This window comes from Dendrobates tinctorius, unplaced genomic scaffold, assembly GCF_039654945.1.
Source record: "Dendrobates tinctorius isolate UK_male_01 unplaced genomic scaffold, ASM3965494v1 ptg000382l, whole genome shotgun sequence".
Lineage (NCBI taxonomy): Eukaryota > Metazoa > Chordata > Amphibia > Anura > Dendrobatidae > Dendrobates > Dendrobates tinctorius.
The window spans coordinates 1,023,691-1,039,257 of record NW_027362048.1 but is presented as its reverse complement, the minus strand read 5'-3'; the positions used below and the strand labels follow the sequence as shown (position 1 = coordinate 1,039,257).

At 46.6% G+C, this 15,567-nt stretch overlaps 1 protein-coding gene across 1 annotated transcript in view; it reads left to right on the top strand.

Annotated features, from left to right (window-relative positions):
* Window positions 1–1,032: 1,032 nt before the first annotated feature.
* Window positions 1,033–15,567, top strand: part of LOC141075953 (large neutral amino acids transporter small subunit 3-like) — a 292,296-nt gene continuing 277,761 nt past the window's right edge. Inside the window, exon 1 of the mRNA XM_073563148.1 lies at window positions 1,033–1,140. The gene's annotated coding sequence lies outside the window, so the exon portion shown is untranslated. The remainder of the gene's footprint in view (window positions 1,141–15,567) is intronic.

Here is a 15,567-nt window from a genome sequence, read left to right as displayed (position 1 = left end):
AGTTCGCGCTTACGCTCAGGTCACACTCAGCTCGCTCACACTTGCTCAGGCAGAAGATTTAAAGAGTTTTTTTCCCTTCACAAGCAAACCACAATGCTGCTCAATGCATTTCCAAAAGTGTTTACACCATTGTGCTTATATAAAAGGGAATCTGTCTCAATCTGAGAGCAGTGTAGAGTCAGAGTCCCTGTTTCCAACAATGTATCACTTATTGAGCTGCTTGCTGTATTATTGGTAAAATTATTGTTTTATGAGCAGGATATTATCACTTGAGGACTAATAAGAATGCTGCCATATAGTCCTCCATATTCAAGAGCTCTGTGTAACCACGCCCACACCACTGATTGGCAGCTTTTTGCTTACGCACAGTGTACATAGAAAGCTGCCAATCAGTGATGTGGGTGGGGTTATACAGCTCTCAGCATTCAGAGAACTGGTAGATCTACAGCAGATAAAACGGTGAAAAACTGTAGCAAGCAGCCCAGTATGTGACACATCACTGGAATCACAGTTCTGCCTCTACATGATGCAGTTAACATATGGGGTAGCCTGGTCACAGATTAAAGCTACAGGTGAGCCTGGATATTTAGCCATAATATGGATGTAAAAGTATGCCAGTATAACCCTTCAACTGCGGGTTCCTCACAAAACTAAAATCTTGAGAATGGTTCAGACCTTGGCGTACACTTACCCTTTTTAGACATTGGCATTATGGACTTGTAAAAAAGAATCTTGTATACTCCTTGTAGTTTACAGACTGGGACTTCTATGTCCATGGGAACAATGATGAAATTATGTTACATCTTTATTTCTAATATCTTGACTGGTTATAAAAAGAAGATTGCACATATTTCTGACCATGTTATTCTTCTCCATACTCGTTCTGCTCTAGTGCTTACTGTCACGTTTTGGTTAGCAGTCACTTCCTTACTGCACACCACTTTGGCTGATGTCTCTCCTCCACGTGTTAGTAGCCTCTCCTCTGTCTAGCACTCTGTTCTCTCTCCTCCCTTCCTAAACCTCCCACATCCCTTACACCCATACCTTATAAAGTAGTGTACTTGTTTCCTGTGTTACCCCCTCCTTTCACTCTGCAGAAGTAGAAATTGGACAAAGTAAAATCAGCGCCTGCCACCTTAGGTAAGGACCCTTTGGGCACTCTCCACTTTGGACTTTACAGCATCTTTTGTTTTTACTTTGCTTACCTTTTACTTTTTCTTATCTGCCTGAACATGTGGCTTCCATCTGGCAGAGCTCTTTTTCTTTGCTTGTATGTAATAGCACATGTTACGTATCAATGTACGGTAGCAGCTGTTACTGTGTTACTATGTTACTCAATAGGGTACTTGTATACAACTAAAAATGATATTCTTACTTTTGCGTAGCTGATGTAATGACTCTCTGTATAACACATGTCACTTTAGTGCATGTGCTCGCTCGTGTGTGTACACCGATCTTGGGTTGGCATCTCCCTCGCATAAGACTGTCTTTCACTTGGAAATTTGTAACACATGTCCAACTGTTGTATGAATCAGACTTTCTACATTATTTTATATGTAACATATCTCAGTAATGTATTCCCATATATCGCATGTATGTATACAGTCTAATTCTCGGAGTAACTCGTCTTTGGTGGGAGAAGGCGAGGGTGTGACGTAGCCGTGGTTGGAATGTGGGGGACTGGAATATCCAGTTTCAGCCACATGGGGATAGTGCAACATTTTCCATCTGTTACACTAATAATTACAGATCTGTCAGTTTCTTCAGGTCAAGGAACTCTGCGCACACATTGCTTACTGCTGACACTGATTGCGCTTGAAAAGAGTAAATTCGCTCGCAATACTTCAGGACACGTCACATACACAGTAGGATTTGTAAACCCTAGTAGTGACTGGACACATATATATCTAGTGGGACTGGCCACATACAGGTACTTCTCACAAAATTAGAAAATCATCAAAAAGTTAATTTATTTCAGTTCTTCAATACAAAAAGTGAAACACATATCTTATATAGAGTCATTACAGACAGAGTGATCTATGTCAAGTGTTTATTTCTGTTAGTGTTGATGATTATAGCTTACAGCCAATGAAAACCCACAAGTCATTATCTCAGTAAATTAGAATACCTTATAATATATAGCTTGAAAAATTATTTTAAAATCCGAAATGTTGGCATACTGAAATGTATGTTCAGTAAATGCACTCAATACTTGGTCGGTGCTGTTTCTGCATCAATTACTGCATCAATGGGGCATGGCATGGAGGTGATCAGTCTGTGGCACTTCTGAGGGGTTATGGAAGCCCAGGTCGCTTTGATAGCAGCCTTCAGTTCGTCTGCATTGTTGGGTCAGTTGTCTCTCATCTTCCTCTTGACAATACCTCATAGATTCTCTATGGGGTATGATCAGTTAGTTAGCCAATCAAGCACAGTGATACTGTTGTTTTTAAACCAGGTATTGGTACTTTTGGCAGTGTGAACAGGGGCCAAGTGCTGTTGGAGAATGAAATTTCCATCTCCAATAAGCTTGTCGGCAGAGGGAAGAATGAAGTGCTCTAAAATTTCCTGGTAGATGGCTGCGCTGACTTTGGTCCTGATAAAACACAGTGGACTTACACCAGCAGATGACATGTCTCCCCAATCCATCAGTGATTGTGGAAACTTCGCACTAGACCTTAAGCAGCTTGGATTGTGTGCATCTCCACTCTTCCTCCAGTCTCTGGGACCTTGATTTCCAAGGTCTAGTGTGAAAACTAAATATTATTTTTTTTTCAGCTAAAATGTTGCACTAGCCCCAAACTTTCTTACACAATGTGTCCCGATTGTGGCAATTCCTCATGTGTGGCTGAAAACTACTGTTGTGCTCTGAAGGGAAGAAATGCTATTTGACTAATAGAGCCCAGATTTTTCATTAGGGGTTAGAACGTCTACAGATGACCCCATTTTGGAAATTAATTACACCCCTCAATGTATTCATCTTTGGGTTTAATAACTATTTCTATTTTCTAGAAATAAGCCTGTAGAGTGAAAATTGCAAATGCTTGTGCCTAATACATTGTGCCCAGCTTCTCCTCACTACAGCAATGCCGTACATGTGGATGCTAAATGCTGCCGGGGTTCAGAAAGGAAGGGGGTATATGGTTTTGGGAATGTGGCTTCTGATAGATGGTTTTTGGATGCCATGAATTTTTCCATTGACAGGTGATAAACCTAAATGTGTTTTTTAGCAGGATGAGTTTATTAATATCATTATGGCTAAATAACTTTAATAATTTTGGATCACTTTTAAAGCTAGTTCACATTTAGCTTGTGCTCCACACTGAGCACTTACAGTACCATTCACAGTTTGGGCACACCTGTACATGCAATGGTTTTCCTTGTTCTTATTGGAATGTTAACATTTTAGATTCATACTTAAAGCAGCAATATTACAAATAGATACATATGGGAATATTGAGTAAAGAGAAACAAACCAGATGTGTTATACCTTAGATTCCTCAATATGCCCCCCTTTTACTCTGATGACAGATTTACACCCCCTTGGCAATCCCTCAAGCAGCTTCACCAGGTAGTCATCTGGAATGGTTTCCAATGAACAGGTATGCCTCATCAAGAGTTCATTTGTGGAATCTCCGGCCTTCAGAAAGTGTTTGTAACCACCAGGTGATTTTTGCGGAGGCAGCATAGATGCACAGCTCCATACAGTGCTGAGCCCTAGTCCACAGCTGTTCTAAGCCAGAATATGGCAGGAACCACTCAACTAAATAGAGACAACAGTTTTAGCATGAATTTAACCCCTTTCTAACCTGGCAATTTTCCATTTTTGCACTTTCGATCTCTACTCCACTTCTTTCAGCAGCTATAACTTTTTTTTATTTATCAGTCCACACATCTGTATGAAGGCTTATTTTTTGTAGGATGAGTTGTAGTTTTTGTTGACATCTTCCATTCTGTCAAGTGATAGACTGGAAAGCAGGAAAAAATCCACATGCTGTAAAATTGCAAATAATTCTGTCATTTTTTGGGGGGCAATTTGATTGTCCAGATCAGTATGATTACTGTATTACTAAACATGCATAGTCATTTTTTATTTAAATGGTGAAAAAAATGTGCTTTCATTCTCATTTTCCATGTCCTGTAACACTTTAAAATTTTAGTTGATGGAACTGTGTGAGGGATTATTTTTGTGCCATGAGCTGACATTTTTAGTCATACTATTTTGGGGTTGAAATGATGCCTTGATCTCCTCATTGCATTTTTTGTGGCTCAGTGGCTGCCAAAAACCTGCAATTCTGACATATAGGTCGAGGTCACATTTGCGAGTGTGATGCAAGAAACTCGAGCGAGGCTCTCTCATCAATACCCGGCACTGCTGTTGGCACTTGGACCAGATTGTGCAGCTGCATGTATTTCTATGCAGTTGCACACTCCAATCCGAGTCCAGCGGCAGTGCCGGGTATTGATGAGAGAGACTCGCTCGAGTTTCTTGCATCACACTCGTAAATGTGACCCTGGCCTTAGATTGTTTTCTCATTACAACATTTACCAATTGGGTTAATGAATTTTATATTTTGATACATCGTCATTCATGGACACGGAGATACTACTTACACATTTTTTAAATTTTTTTATTTGGTTAAAAGGGAAGTTATTTCAACTTGAACCTGTGATCATCTGATTGTTTGTTCTATATATAGCAATGCTGCATCTAGCAAAATTACTGTATCTTATGAATGTGACAGGTTGCCTCTCATAGGAGTTCCATCATGAGAGACATGGGGATCTTCAGTAGGCCTCTAGCTGTAATAGTAACCTATAAGCACAACATAATCAATAGAAATCTGTATTGGGATCTGATTTGTCAAATTTGAGATTTCTGGTATAAACCATCATGCATTTGTGAGACACAGAAAAGGTGAATGGAAATTTTTGGTTTACATGTGTGGTGCCCACAGCAAAGCATCAAGGAAAAGGTGTGATGGTGTGGGAGTGCTTTGAAAGAGACACTTTTGGTGATTTATTCCAAACCCAAGACACACTTACGAGCATGGCTACCACAGAATTCTGCAACAATATGTCAGCCCATCTGGTTTGCAAGTAGCGTGTGTTACATCCCCAGACTCTCACCTGGCGACCGCCTCCTCCCGGCGCCCTCCCAGTCCGCTCTCACGCCGTTCCTCGTATGGCTTTGCAGGGTCACGGCGCGTCAGAGGTCCGCGCATGCGCGCTCGCTCTTCCCCGGCCGCCAGGCATCCTGGGAGCTTGTGACCCGGTGGCTCCGCCCCATCGGGTATTTCTGCTTGGCGTCTTGGCAGGTAAGACGCCTGTTTGTCTATCTCTGTGGCGCTAAGCATTCTTTGCGCAGCGTCACCCCCGACTCTCAGGTCCCTGTGCACCCTCTGTGCTGCGGTCAGCTTTCTGCCTTGTTTCTCGCCTGGCTTCCCCGTCCTGTGTCTCCCTGCTCTCGCTCCCTCCTCTCGTCCTACCTCCCTCTCCTGTTTCTCCGCTAGCCATCCTGTATTACTACCGTGCCTGTTTCCTCGCCTGTACCGCTGCCTCTGTAGTTTTCTGTGTATTTCGCCTCTTCCATCTTATCTTGTGTTCTGCCAGTACCCCTTGGTCCATTGTCTCCTAGTCTCCTTGTGTCCCCCTTCTATTTCAGCTATTGGTCTTTGCTCGTCCTGATCCATCCCGGATCCCTCAGCCTGTCTCCTCCTGCCTCGGGTCCATACCCTCTCTCGTATGCTCTCCTGCACTCTGATCTTCTCTCCTGTAAACACCCCGGGTCGTCCCTTTGGTTCCGGCTGTCATGGTTCCATCTCCCTTGGGCTTGCCTCTAACACTCCCTGTATAGGGGGTGGTCATCACCTTGTCCACTCGCCCTTGGGGGCTCTGGAGCCACGACCCAGAGGGTCCACTCTCGGGTTCCTACCTAGAACCCTAACAGAACAAACAGGCCATGGACCCCGCTGGAGCAGCTGCAGCTCAGAAAGAGCTAGTCTATTTGTGGGAGAATCAAACCCGTATCATGGCTTTCATGAAGTCTATGGACTCCCGTCTCTCCGCGCTCCAGGCTTCCGATCCAGGGAACGCCTCCCAATTGGCTGGACTGCAGCAAGAGCTGGTTCAGCAGAGAGATACCCAGACCCATATCCTCAGCTATATGGCCTCTGTAGACGACCGCTTACTCTCCCTGCAGTTGGCCGCCGCATCCCCCGCCCCAGCTTTGGCTCCTCACCCACCGCTTCGCCTAGCTAAGCCACCTCATTACAACGGGGACCCCAAGCTGTGTCGGGGTTTCCTGAACCAGTGCTGCCTCCACTTTGAACTCCTGCCTCAGCAGTATCCCACTGAGCGGGCCAAGGTGGCTTTTATTGTCTCCCACCTTGAGGGAGACGCTTTGGTATGGGTTAACCCTCTCTGGGAGCGTGACGATCCTGTGGTCTCCCAGCTAAGTACCTTTTTTGAGACATTTCGTCGAGTGTTCGACGAGCCGGGTTGCCTGGCCTCTACCACGGAATCTTTATTTAACCTTCACCAGGGATCCCAAAAAGTGGGTCAGTACGCCATCCGATTTCGTACCCTGTCCTCTGATTTGGGATGGAACAACGAAGCTTTGGTAGGGGCCTTCTGGCGAGGTCTCCCGGGTCGAATTAAGGATGAGTTGGCTGGTCGCGACACCCCCACTGCCTTAGAAGATCTGATTTCGTTGGCCACACGTATCAATCTTTGATTCCAAGAACGTGCTCTGTTGTGAGTTCATTTTCCCCTTCACTGTTGATGTCTGATGAACTCCCTCTGCTGGTGAACAGAGGTAGTGAAATTGATTGGGATGGGAAAAACCTGTCATCTGAACAGGCGGAGCGTGATTGGACACCCGGAATCACTGAGTGGATATAAGGCAGCTGATGCCCTGCAGGGTTGCTGGTGATCCTTTCTGCTCTGAGCTCTTGCAAACCAGTTCAGTACCTGTCTTCTGAAAGCTAAGCTTTTGCTCTCTTATTTTTCCATGAGATTGTGTCTGTTTACTTAGTGTTTGTATTCTGCCTGCCCTTGTTGGTACAGGCTGAGCTCCATTTTTGTCTCTGGTCAAGTTGATCTTTTGCTCAGTCTTCAGAATATACCTGAGTGCTGATATAGTGATTTTGAAGTCTAGTGACTTCAGGGCCTTTTTCTATCAGACGTGTTGGACATTATTTTTGGCAGAATTTTTGCGGATTGCAGCCAGCATATTTTCTGTCCTTTCCTATTTAGTTAGTTGGGCCCCATCGTTTGCTCAACCTGTCTTTCTGTCTGTGTTTGTGTTTTCATCTGCTTTTCACCGACAATACATGTTGGGGGCTGTCTATTGCTTTGGGGTCTGCTCTGGGGCAGTTTAGATTTCCCCTTTCTTTCTTTAGGCTTATTTAGTTCTCCGGCTGTGAACGAGGGGTCTAGGGCACCGTAGGAACCCCCCACGGCTACTGTTAGTTGTGTGAATAGGATCGGGGTCTGCAATCCGATAGCTACCAACCTCTCCGGTTTTCTGGACTTAGCTTGTATTTTTTGTTTTTTCCTCCTTCTGTGACTCATTCATAACAGAATCACCAGCCATACCGCAGATTCTAGGGTACTCAATAGCAGGAAAGAATTGTAAAATTTTTTTTTTTTGTGTATATTTTTTCCTCTATGTCTTTGAGGCGTAGGGGGAATTTTCTTTTCTTCTCAATGGAGATGAAGCAATTGTCTGATCGTGTGGAGCAGCTCGCTGCTGAAGTGCGGGGAATTTCCACCTATCTTGTTCATTCACATGTTGCTGAACCAAAGATCCCTACTCCTGATGTGCTTTTTGGGGATCGGTCTAAATTTTTGAACTTTAAGAATAATTGGAAATTATTTTTTGCCTTGAAGCCTAACTCATCAGGGAGCTCCGCGCAGCAGGTTAAAATTGTCATCTCTTTGCTGCGTGGCGATCCTCAGGATTGGGCGTTTTCTTTGAAACCTGATGATCCTATTCTAGCTAATGTGAATGCATTTTTTCAAGCCTTAGGGCTGTCGTATGATGAACCTAATGCTATTGATCAGGCTGAAAAGGCCCTGTTGGCATTGAGCCAGGGTCAGGATTCTGCAGAGTTGTACTGTCAAAAATTCCAAAAGTGGGCGGTCCTTACTACTTGGAATGATGATGCCTTGGCAGCTCTCTTTCGGAAGGGTTTGTCAGAAACCGTAAAAGATACTATGGTGGGATTTCCTGTTCCCTCTGGTCTTGACGATTCTATGTCATTAGCCATTCAGGTTGATCGACGTTTGCACGAACGCAAAACTGCACGAGAGGTGTTGCCACCTGTTGAACAAATGTCTGAACCTATGTGTCATGATCCCAGTGCAGGTTTTTGAGCTGCACACTGGGGGTTAATGTCTGCAGCTCTGTGCAGGTTTTGACCTGCACACTTGGGGTTACTGATTGTGGCCTCTTTCTGGTTCTGGGAGAGCTTCATAAACCCCTGGGTAGCTTCAATCCCTGCCAGTTATACTTTTGCCATTGGCCTAGTGTGCTGACCCCCGTGTGCCTGTTTGTTGCTATAGCTTGTTTATATGGTTCTGACCCGATTCTGTTTCCCGTTGTGAGTTTGCCTGTTGATTTTGTACTGCGTTATTATCTGTGTATGACTCATTGCATGTGACCTGACTACTCTCTGCTCGCCCCTCTTGTACCTTGCAACTATCTGTGTATGACTCATTGCATGTGACCTGACTACTCTCTGCTCGCCCCCTTTGGTACCCTACAGCTATCTCTGTGTGTGACTCACTGGCTACGTCCTGACTATTCTCACTGTCTATTCCCCTTGGTAACTTTGTCTCGCAGTTACTCTGCTAGGAATTGTCTTGCAGCTCCTAGCTCTGTGGAGTTTAGGCCACGCCCCCAGCAGTCACGTGCTTCAGGTCCTGCAGCTCTGAAGTACGCATCTATTCGGTTGCTGCCCGCTCCACAGGTAGCTTTGAGCATTGTTCGCTTTACTCAGGACACGTGCACTGGCTCAGTGAGCAAGTTCAGTGCGGTGTCTCTGACATTATAACTGGCCTACAATTTTTTTTTCTCTCCTCACTTCTGCAGCATGGACCCAATGTGTGCTTTATCTGAGCAGGTGAAAAGCTTGACTCAGTCACTGCAGAAGCTTTGTTTGGAACACCAAGCTCTGGCCCAGTCCCAACGGCGGGTTGAGGACTCAGTTCAGGGGGTACTTTCCGCAGGCTTCCAGCAGGTGGGGAATAGAGATGTCATTATAATCCCACCTGAATCCCCGGTTAAATTGCCAGATATATTTTCTGGTAACAAGGATGAGTTCAGGGCATTTAAGGAGGGCTGTAAGCTTTTTTTTTCTTTGAGACCCCGCTCCTCTGGGGATGAGAAACAGAGGGTGGGGGTGGTGATGTCCCTGCTTAGGGGGTCCCCACAAGCCTGGGCGTTCTCGCTTTCCTCTTCTGCCCCTGAGAGAATGTCTGTGGATGCATTTTTTGAAGCCTTAGGGCTTATTTATGATGAGCCTGATAGAGTGCGGTTGGCTGAAGACAAAGTAATGAGTGTCTGTCAGGGGGAGCACTCGGCCGAATGGTTCTGTACTGAATTCAGACGTTGGGCAGCGGAGATTTCCTGGAGTGATGCCGCCCTTCGGGGGCTGTTCCACAGAGGCCTGTGTGAACGTCTGAAGGATGCTTTGGCACTCCATCCTCCGCCTGACTCCCTGGAGGATGCCATGGTCCAAGCGGTTCGCATGGATCGCAGGCTGCGGGCTAGAGGCATTATGCAACGGGAATCACCCTTATTCTTCAGTGGAGATGAGACCCAGTCTCTTCCTATGGCTATGGAGGTGAGCGCTGTCACCTGTGAGGTAAAGGAAAGAAGATGCCGCTGGGAAAAGCAGTTGTGCTTCTATTGTGGGAAATCTGGACATTGGAAGAAGGACTGCCCCTCCTGTCCATCATCCTCCAAGATGGCGGGAAACGACTAGGTCTGGGTAGTAATCGAGGAGGCTACCCAGACCTTCAGGTACAATTTTCCTCATGTGCAAAAATGGTGCTGCAGGTGGAACTGGAACTTGGTTATGGTCCTGTTCAGACTACTGCTTTTATTGACTGCGGTTCGGCTGTGAACCTGATTGATACCAAGGTTATGACTCTTAATAAGATAGGGACAGTCAGGCTTCATGATCCTGTTAAACTTGTGGCAATTGACTCATCTCCTCTTAACCAAGACGGTATCTGTTGCAGGTCTGAACTTTTTTCTCTAAAAGTGGGTTCCACTCATGTGGAGAAACTAAGTTGTCTGGTGCTAGATAACTTGCCTGCAGGACTGGTACTGGGGATGCCTTGGCTTCAACGCCATAATGCTACCATTGATTGGGTTACAGGGGAAATCACTCAATGGGGATGCAATAATAAATGTGGTAACCGGGGACATCTTGTTAACGCTGTTAAATCCGTGTCTGTGTCGTCTGTCGATCTGGAAGGTATTCCGGAGTACCTGAAAGATTTGGAAGACGTGTTTTCCGAAAGTGAGGCTGAGGCGCTGCCACCGCATAGACCCTATGATTGTGCCATTGATTTAGTACCCGGAGCCAAGTTACCTAAGGCTCGATTTTTCAATTTGTCTGGGCCTGAGCGCCAAGCCATGAAGGAGTACATAGCTGAGAGTCTCCGCAAAGGGCATATCAGGCCTTCTGTGTCACCTGTGGCAGCAGGGTTCTTCTTTGTGAAGAAAAAAGATGGTGGTTTGCGGCCGTGCCTCGACTTTCGGGAACTGAACAAGATAACGGTAAGGAACTCTTACCCGCTTCCCCTCATCCCAGACTTATGTAACCAGTTAGCTGGGGCCCAATGGTTCTCCAAGTTAGATCTGCGGGGGGCCTACAATCTGATAAGGGTTCGGGAAGGGGACGAGTGGAAAACGGCATTCCTCACATCAGAAGGACTCTTTGAGAACCTGGTAATGCCATTTGGGTTAACTAATGCACCCGCTATTTTCCAAAATTTCATCAATGTTGTGTTTTCTGATCTGATAGGCTGTTTTGTTATTATTTATTTGGATGATATTTTGGTGTATTCCCCGGACAGTCAATCTCACTTGCAACATCTAAAGACAGTTCTCCAGAGACTCAGGGAGAACCAATTGTTCGCCAAATTGGAAAAATGTTCGTTTTTTGTACAGGAGCTGTCTTTTTTGGGGTTGATTGTGTCCTGTGAGGGGTTTCGTATGGATCCTAAGAAGGTGCTGGCGATCGCTGACTGGGTTCAGCCTCGAGATCTCAAGGGGCTCCAGCGCTTCTTAGGATTTGCGAACTATTACCGGAGATTCATTAAAGGTTTCTCACAAGTGGTGAAACCACTCACGGATCTTACCCAGAAGGGAGCTGATGTAAAAAATTGGTCTGTTCTCGCTAAGGAATCCTTCTCAGCGATTAAGAAATGTTTTATGTCTGCCCCGGTGTTGGTGCAACCTGACCCGTCCAAACCATTCATTGTGGAGGTGGATGCTTCTGAAGTGGGGGTGGGGGCTGTGCTGTCCCAAGGTCTGGCCACCCTTACCAATCTCAAACCCTGTGCCTTCTTCTCCAAGAAGTTCTCTTCAGCTGAGAAAAACTATGATGTAGGCAATAGAGAACTTCTTGCGGTCAAGCTGACGTTTGAGGAATGGAGGCACTTTTTGGAAGGGGCGGCTCACCCTATCACGGTTGTCACGGATCACAAAAATTTGGCATACCTTGAATCTGCATGTCAAGAACATCGCACTGTACTTGCTCACTGAGCCAGTGCGCGTGTCCTGAGTGTCAGCGCCGGCGTGCAGCCTCCGCTGAGCAGTGACTCACCCGCAATGTAGGGGTACCGGGGTCAGGTACAGCCAGAAAGTACCGATGCACAGGACCTGTGGATGCTGAAGTTTAGGAAGCCAACATAGGACCTATGGTCATGTGAATGGTCATGTGACTGCAAGGGGGCGGGGCTTAGCGTCCTGCACACAGAGAAGGAAGAGAACTCAGAGTCCAAGCAAAGCAGAAGTTATGCACAGTACAGACCAGCGAGGTACAGGAGAGATAAACAGATGGGAGGTCAGACAAAGCCAAAGGTCATACACAGGATCACAGTACAGTACCAGGGATGAGACAGAGCGGATAATCAGGGCCAAGCAGAGATCAAAACCAAACAGACATACAGTATAAGGTACCAGGCAGAATCTAAAGCAATATCCAGGGAACAGACCGAGTCATACACAGAGAATCAAGCAACCAGAACACAGCACAAACACACTCAGGGGTTACCACACAATGCCAAGGGCGAAAGTATAACTGACAGGGATGGGAGCGTTCTGAGGCTATAAGAAGCCTCCCCCAGAACCAGGGAGAGGCCACAATCATAGCCCCAGGTGTGCAGGTAAGCCTGCACCGGGATCACAACCTTTAACCCCAGAAATGCCAGTCATCAGCACTGGTTCCAAACATTAACCCCACGTGTGCGAGTCAAACCCGCACTGAGATCATGACACTGCTAAGAGGCTTACTCCTAGACAGGCCCGTTGGTCACTTTTTTTTTCACGATTTCAGTTCTCAATTACTTTTCGACCGGGTCCAAAAATGTTAAAGCGGATGCCCTGTCCAGAAGTTTTGATCCAGTGTCTCCCCCTGAGCCGCCGTCCTCCATTCTTCCCCCAGGGGTGGTAGTGGCGGGGGTCTCAACTGAGTTGGAACAAGAAATCCTAAGGGCTCAGGCCCTAGCTCCGGCAACCAGGCCAAGTGATAAACTGTTTGTTCCAGATTCATTGCGGCCTAGACTTCTGCAGGAGTTTCATGATTCTAGGCTGAGTGCTCATCCAGGTATCACGGCCACTAGAGAGGCAGTAGCCAGGGGTTTTTGGTGGCCTTCATTAAGGTCCGATGTCAAGGAATTTGTTTCTGCTTGTGGCATATGTGCCCGTTCCAAAAGCTCGCATAACCGACCGGCTGGGGAACTCATACCTTTACCGGTTCCTGATAGGCCATGGACTCATCTTTCCATGGATTTTATTACCGGCCTTCCACCTTCCAGGGGCAATACCGTGATCTGGGTGGTGGTGGATAGGTTTTCTAAACAGGCCCATTTCATTCCCTTGGCAGCATTACCTTCAGCAGAAACGTTGTCAAGATTGTTTGTGCAGCATGTGGTCCGATTGCATGGGGTACCCCTGAATGTTGTGTCTGACAGAGGTGTGCAGTTTGTGGCCAAATTTTGGAGGGCGTTCTGTATGAAATTGGGCATCTCACTCTCCTTCTCGTCGGCATATCACCCGGAGAGTAATGGTCAGACAGAACGCACGAATCAATCCCTGGAACAAATTCTCAGGTGTCTGACCTCCGCCAGACAGGAGGATTGGTGTGATGCTTTACCGTTGGCTGAATTCGCTTTTAACAACCGGGTGAGTCAGTCCACCAACATGTCCCCATTCCTGATTAACTATGGCTTTAATCCACATTTTGGGGAGTTTTCTCGGGTGGATTCCGGTTGTCCAGGAGCAGAGGGGTCCGTTCAATGGTTAAAAGACCTCTGGGCTGAGGTCCAGCGTAATATCTCTCGAGCCCAGGGGAGATACAAATATTTTGCGGACAAAAAGAGAGCCTCGGGAGACATGTTTCAGGTGGGAGAGAAGGTTTGGCTCTCCACGCGTAACATCAACTTAAAGGTACCATCAGTTAAGTTGGGACCAAAGTTCATTGGTCCGTACGTGATTATGGAGATAGTCAACCCAGTGGCATATAGGTTGCGTTTCCCCGCCTCCTTAAAAATATCTAATGTGTTCCATAAGTCTCTGTTGAAACCAGCAGGATCTGTCAAAGAGAACTCTGAGACTGTTGTTCCTCCAGTGCTGGTGGAGGGTCAATTGGAGTATGAGGTCGGACATATTGTGGACTCTCGGCGGGTGCGCCGCTCTTTGCCGTACCTGGTCCACTGGAAGGGATATGGACCAGAAGAGCGCTCATGAGTCCCTGCTCGCTCGGTACATGCAGATCGCCTGGTTAAGGCGTTCCATGCCAAGTACCCGGGGAAGCCTGGGGGTCCGGAGGCCCCCCATTGAGAGGGGGGTACTGTCATGATCCCAGTGCGGGTTTTTGAGCTGCACACTGGGGGTTAATGTCTGGAGCTCTGTGCAGGTTTTGACCTGCACACTTGGGGTTAATGATTGTGGCCTCTTTCTGGTTCTGGGAGAGCTTCATAAACCCCTGGGTAGCTTCAATCCCTGCCAGTTATACTTTTGCCATTGGCCTAGTGTGCTGACCCCCGTGTGCCTGTTTGTTGCTATAGCTTGTTTATATGGTTCTGACCCGATTCTGTTTCCCGTTGTGAGTTTGCCTGTTGATTTTGTACTGCATTATTATCTGTGTATGACTCATTGCATGTGACCTGACTACTCTCTGCTCGCCCCTCTTGTACCTTGCAACTATCTGTGTATGACTCATTGCATGTGACCTGACTACTCTCTGCTCGCCCCCTTTGGTACCCTACAGCTATCTCTGTGTGTGACTCACTGGCTACGTCCTGACTATTCTCACTGTCTATTCCCCTTGGTAACTTTGTCTCGCAGTTACTCTGCTAGGAATTGTCTTGCAGCTCCTAGCTCTGTGGAGTTTAGGCCACGCCCCCAGCAGTCACGTGCTTCAGGTCCTGCAGCTCTGAAGTACGCATCTATTCGGTTGCTGCCCGCTCCACAGGTAGCTTTGAGCACTGTTCGCTTTACTCAGGACACGTGCACTGGCTCAGTGAGCAAGTTCAGTGCGGTGTCTCTGACATTATGCAATGTGATAGAGTTTTGTCTAGGGCGCAACGTCAGGAGTTCAGAAGGCGTAATAAGCTGTGTTTTTTTCTGTGGAGATGCCTCGCATATTATTTCTGTCTGCCCTAAACGAGAGAAACGTTTTGCACACACATTTGCTGTGGGTGGTGTTCAACCTAAGTTTCTTTTGGCAATTACTCTGATCTGCTCCCTGTCCACATTTTACGCTAAGGCTTTTGTGGATTCGGGAGCAGCTCTGAACCTGATGGACTTGGATTTTGCTAAATGTTGTGGATTTCCTATGACACCTCTGCGGACGCCTATCCCTTTGAGGGGTATTGATGCCACTCCTTTGGCGAAGAATAAAACTCAGTTTTGGACCCAGGTGGTAATGCGGGTTGCCCCAGATCATCAAGAAAATTGCAGATTTTTGGTGTTGCATAATTTGCATGATACCATTGTTCTGGGGTTTCCCTGGTTGCAAATCCATAATCCAGTTTTGGATTGGAAATCTGTGTCTGTAGTGAGTTGGGGTTGTCGGTGTGCCCTTAGTGACACTCCTGTTTTCTCCACCTCTCCCCAGTCGCATGATGTTCCTGACTATTTGGCTGATTTTTATGATGTATTTAGTCAGAATGAGTCTGTGTCTTTGCCTCCTCATAGGAGTTATGACTGTGCAATTGAGCTGAGCCCTGGGTGTAAGTTTCCCAAGGGTCGACTTTTCAATTTATCTGTACCCGAGCACGAGGCTATGCGATCTTATATTAAGGAGTCGTTGGAGAAGGGTCATA